Consider the following 6,190-nt stretch of genomic DNA (forward strand, 5'->3'; position numbering starts at 1 on the left):
TAGCACAGACTCATGTGTCCAACGTAGAAAAAGTGGACTGAACAATTCAAAAATTCCACATGTCCTTTAAGGGTCCGATACAATCATTCCACACCATTAGCAGAATTCAACTGTGTCTGTCACATAAAATATTTGCCCATCCCCAAGAAAGTCCCCAGCTTCCCAAGGCTACTAAGGTGTAAGGGATTGCACCACATTGGATAGAAACTTGCCAAGAAGCCCCACCCAAACTTCCATCCACAGTCCCTGTCAGGAACTGCATTAAAAGTTTTAGAATATTCAAAGGTGGGATTTTGAGATGGCCTTTTTGGGCTCACAGAGCACTCACTATACTTGAAGAAGAAGACTATGGCAAGGAAGGCAAACAGAAGTGCTTGAATAAAGGTATGAAATTAAGAATGTGAAGGTGTATCCAGGAAATAATAAATAAATAGTCCAAGATGGCCCAAGAACAGGGCACCACACAAGATTTTTCTATGTAGCTTTGAGAGCAAATACAGTGAGGAACTAAGAAGCTAAGGGCTAAATGCAGGTTTGTACCTCTGAGAGATCTTGCCGCCACAACACAGCATAAAAGTCACAGAGACATTTTATTTTTATTTTTTTTATTGTTTTTTTATTTTTAAGACAGAGCATGAGCGGGGTAGGGGCAGAGAGAGAGGGAGGGAGACACAGAATCTGAAGCAGGCTCCCGGCTCTGAGCTGTCAGCACAGAGCCTGACGCGGGGCTTGAACTCACGAACTGTGAGATAATGACCTGAGCCGAAGTCGGACGGACACTCAACCGACTGAGCCACCCAGGCGCCCCCACAGAGACATTTTTTAAGGCATTAGCATGAGGAAAAGGCTTGCGGAATTCATAATCTCCTATACCTACCTTTTGCCTCTAACTGGGACTTCGCTGGAGACAATGCCTTGACCTAAAAGAATGAATCCATAGTGGGAATACTGAGCTCCAAGTTAGGGCAGTAGAGGTAAGGATTACAAGACAGGTGAGCCTGTTAACATCCCTCAAGTGCCAGCACATTCTACCTGCATTTGGCAATCACACTGAGCATGGGGTCAGGACATCTGAGTTCCAGACCTGGCTCTGCCACTTGTTTGCAGTGTGGTTTTGGACAGACCTCTTAATTTCTGTGAATCTTGAATTCCTTGCCCATAAATTGCAGCTAGAGTATCTGCCCTGCTTATTTCACAAGATTTCTGTAGATGAAAGTGCTTTGTCAACTATTAAGCATCGGTGAAAGGTAATGTGCTATTATTATGACTCTAGGTAGCCATAGTCCTCCTCTGTTTTGGGCCTCTTGCCCTTTGCAGGCTGACCACCTCTCCTTCTTTCCATGGGACACACCCTGAGTCAGGGGTGGTCTCTCTCCACTGAAATGTCTGCTCAGCACCCCATCTCTTAGAGTCAACCATGAAGGGGTATCCGTGACTCTCATCTGGGGCCCCCAACCAAGAACACTTGAGTTCCACCCACCTTAGGCCACCACACATTCTAGGGGAAACACCTTGGTCTTGTTTGGCCCCAAACTCACAGAGCCAACCAAACTATGACAGGAATAAAGTCCTACTTGGCGAATTTGGGTTTTGCTATTCTTCTGTAGTGGTTGATGCCATAGCTATGGCTATGCCATTGTTTATCCAGACTATTAAGGCTCTATTTTCCATAAGACGTTTTTCTTATATTCCATCCAGAACTGACTTGTTCAGAGCTCAGGACTGCTAAAGACAGCAGAGCCAAGCCAAGGACCTCCCAGCATTTACCCAAGGAAAACCCATATTAAGGGAGAACCTTAACATACGTAGGTGCTGAAAGAAAACAAAGTTCTCACCCATCTCCCTACTCAGACCCCCATGACCAAGTGTCTCTCTTTCTCCCAAAGAGGAGATCATAGATTATGAAATGCCTTCATGGAAAAAACAGCCGCAGGGCACCAGCGTAATGGGATTGTATCCAAAATCATTATGTCATGAAAAGTTGCTTTTCCCAAGTACACACAGGCTGTTTTCCAGCGTTCATCCCAAATCACTTTTTATGGGGAGATGGGGCTGAGGAGGCGGTTTATAGCCAGAGAGATGCACAATCCCCCAATTCATCCCTTTTGGCTCTGGATCCTCTCATGTTACAAAGGGTTAGTCCCCAGCCCCAAGGCACTATGCTCTCCTCCTGGCTGTGTCTCCCGTCATCCCTTTTTACGTATTTAGAGGCACTCTTGATAAGAGATTTGCTGAACTGGTGTTTGCATTTGTCCTACTTCACAAAGCCTTGACTAGAGCAAGCCCTCTAAAGCTGGGGCGGGGGGGGGGGGGGGTTGGTGAAAACAATGTTATCTCTGTACAGGACATGCAGTAGTCTGGGTACCCCAGGAAAGGGAGACGATGGTGTGATGTAACATCACAGACACTAGTCCAGGAGTTCCGGTTCCAGCTCTGTCATGAAACAACAGCTCACCTACGGGATCTGGAGGTAGCACCGAAACGATCTGCCAAGTTCTATATAGTGAAAAACTTCAGTGAGTCCCCGAAAGGACTGGGTCTTGCCACTGTCAGCCTGATCATGCTGAACAGAACACACTTGAGCATGATGGAACCCTGACCGCTTTTCAGGAGCCAGCATTTCATTTCTGTTCACAGAAGAGAGGTAAGGACTGTGATGGAAGGAGGGGTAGGTGGAGGGAGAGGCAGGTGCAGAGGACCCGAGATAGTCATTTTCTTCAGATGCCTGGGGAGATAACTGGTCCACCCAGTTTAGGGGCCAGTTCAAATGGCCTGGAGCTAACTATATGAAAATCAAGGGAAGGGGTGGAATCTTAGGAATGAGGCCACTGCCTACTCACCTGTAACAGAGAAGATCATAGTAGCAATGGGTCCTGAGACAGCTGTGTGGGTAAAGGGTAGCCTGAGTACAGGGAACAAAGCTGAGTAACTATGAGAGCAAGAAGAGTTGCCTCTTGGGGCACCTGGGTGGCTCAATTGCTTAAGCATTTGACTCTTGATTTCATCTCAGGTCATGATCTCACAGTGGTGAGATGGAGCCCTGTATCGGGCTCTGTGCTGGGCATGGAACCTGCTTGGGATGCTCTCTGCCCCTCCCCCGCTTGCATTCTCGTGCTCTCTCTCACTCTCTCAAAAAAAAAAAAAAAAAAAAAAAAAGAGCTATCTCTTTACTGCCTCACCCACATGAAGATTGCCAGGTTCCAACAAATTCTGGATTTGTGTATTTGATGGTAGGTTAATTTTCATAATCCTGAAGAAATGTATAAACGTGAAACAGATGTCCAGATTTTGTACAGCTTTAAGAAGCAAGGATCTGATTGCTCACTATCTACCTGTGTAGACTATAGCTTTAATAACCTTCTAACCCATGGCCAAATCCTTCTGGGGATCGCGTCTATGGCAATGGGGAATTCCCAAAATTAACTCAATCCAGCCTCCACACAAGATATTAATATGAATGCCATGTTGATATGATCGAGATAGCGTTAATAAGTTTCCTGGTTTCAACACTCCAGCAAGAATAGGGGAAGTCCCAGGCATAGAACAAAGTTCAGTTGCTTTACTTCCCACTTTCATATTGTTCTTCAAATAGTCCTTGTCCTCTACAGCTAGAGAACCCAGGCTTGCCCCCAGTGGGGGACCCTCGGAGAACCCTTCATACAGAACAGAAGAATCAGGCCCCTCAAGGGGGCTGGAGATCATGCAACACTAGAGCCAGGGGGCAACTGAGTCAAACAATGGTCAGTTCAGTTCCAAGAGTAGCACTAACATTTTGGTATGTATTTCCCACCAACAAGCACATTTTCCTACACAATAACAACGCAATGTAAACATCAGAAAATTAATCATTTACCTTACTATCATCAAATGCCCACACCCATCCAAGTTTTGCCAATTGTCCCAGTAATGTCCAGGACAGCACGTAGCTTTAGTCATCCTGTCTCTTTTCTCCTCTTTAATCTGAAACATTTCCCTGGCTGTCCCTGACTTTCGTGGCCAGGGCACCTATGAAGATTATATGACAGATATTTTGAATTTGTTTTTTTAATGTTTATTTATTTTTGAGACAGAGAGAGACAGAGCATGAATGGGGGAGGGGCAGAGAGAGAGGGAGACACAGAATCAGAAGCAGGCTCCAGGCTCTGAGCCATCAGCCCAGAGCCTGACGCGGGGCTTGAACTCACGAACCGTGAGATCGTGACCTGAGCTGAAGTCGGACGCTCAACCGACTGAGCCATCCAGGCGCCCCATATGACAGTTATTTTGTAGACCGTCCCTCCATTTGGAATGTCTAACGATTCCTCATGATGAGATTCAGGTGATGCATTTTTTTTGGCAAAAATGCCCCAGAAGTGATATTAAGTTCTACTTACATTCTACTAGTGGGTACATGATTACACTTTGCCTTATTACAGCTGATGCTAAGTCTGACTACTTGGTTAAAGCGGTATCTGCCAGACTTCTGCACTATTAAGTTGTTCCTTTTCTCTTTGTAGGTAGGAGACTATTTGAGACTATAAAAATACTCCAATCCACATCAAACTTTCACCCACTAGTTCTAACATTCATTGATGTTTCTTGGATGAATTCACTTCCACAATGGGTGCCAAATGGTGACATTCTAATTTCATCTTTCCTTCTAAGTGTATTAGCTGGCATTCCACTGCAAGGAGAGGCTTTCTCTTCTCTTCATCTGCTTATTCCCTTGAATAAGCAAATAAGGAGTCCCTACAGACTCCTGGATTCAACTTTATTCAATGGGATATAATTGGTTACTAACATTATTCATTTTCATGTTCAAATTATACCAGATTTGGTCATGGGGAACCCCATGGCCCCTGACTTCTGGGTCCTCTCTACCTGTGTCCATCGCTGTATGAGCACTTGCTTACTTTCTAGCACAAGGAGATATTCCAGGATCATTATGTCCTTTCTCTGCCACACGCATGAAATCTTTCATTTCCCCAAGGAGCCCTGGCTCATTTTCGTGGAGAATGGAATTTAGAAACTAAGATCTGAGCTCTCAGTGTGCTTACTGCTATTAGGGTGTCACTGTTCTCAGGACCTCTCAGTGTTGAGAATGCGTGCCCGCACGCACGTGCACACACCACACAACACACAACACACACCTTTAATCTGTTGTGGCAGGAAGATCAACGGCTGCGTATGGGTGGTCAGCAGGGATGGGAAAGAGGAACTATAAAGGGGCACGAGGAAACATCTGGGGTGATGGATATATTCACATGTCCGATTTCAGCAAAATGTACATTTTAAATATGTGCCCTTAATTATATGTAAATTATACTTTAATAAACCTATTAAAATGTTGACATCCCCAGATTCACCATACGAGGTAAGCAGTATTCTATGGATATCTAACACCAGGGCTTCTGAAGTATCACTTAAAAAACAGTAATGAGTAGAAATTTAAATCAAGAAATTCCTCTTAGGTTCAACAAATGTAAAGTATAAGTGATTTTTATACCTCTCTAAAAATGTTTACTAAATTAATATGGAATGTGAACTTTGTTTCTTTGGAATTTTTATAATGTTTACTAAGTGGAAATCTATTCTGAGTACAAATTTTTATTCTAAATATAAGTGAATACTCTGGTTTCTCTTCAGATCGTACAAGTCTTTCGCTTTTTACTAAATATAAGTGAATTCTCTAAAACAATGATAATGAGCAAAATCAATAGTAACTATGTAAGAAAAATCATTTGCATGCATGAAAAACATTTAGTAATTTCTCTTTTAAGCTCTGTGACAAAAAAAAATATGCCCTTCGAAATATACTCAAAAAATCCTGAGGCTCCTGGCTGGCTGAGTCAGCAGAGCGTATGACTCTTGATCTCAGGGTTGTAAGTTCAAGCCCTATATTAAGTGTACAGATTACCTAAAAATAAAATATTTTGGGGAGTCTGGGTGCCTGAGTCGGTTCAGCATCCAACTCTTGATTTCAGTTCAGGTCATGATCTCACAGTTCATGAGATCAAGTCCCGTGTCAGGCTCTGTGCTGACAGTGCAAAGCCCGCTTGGGATTCTCTCTCTCCCACTCTCTCTGCCCTTAGTCTGCTCAGGCGCTCTCTCTCTCTCTCTCTCTCTCTCTCTCTCTCTCTCTCAAAATAAACATTTAAAATAAATTTAAAAAAATAAAATCTTTTATAAAAAATCTTATATACCCTTTGAC

This window comes from Lynx rufus, unplaced genomic scaffold (assembly GCF_022079265.1).
Source record: "Lynx rufus isolate CCGP_SWC_20201006 ecotype Redwood Valley unplaced genomic scaffold, mLynRuf1.p SCAF_9, whole genome shotgun sequence".
Taxonomy (NCBI): Eukaryota; Metazoa; Chordata; class Mammalia; order Carnivora; family Felidae; genus Lynx; species Lynx rufus.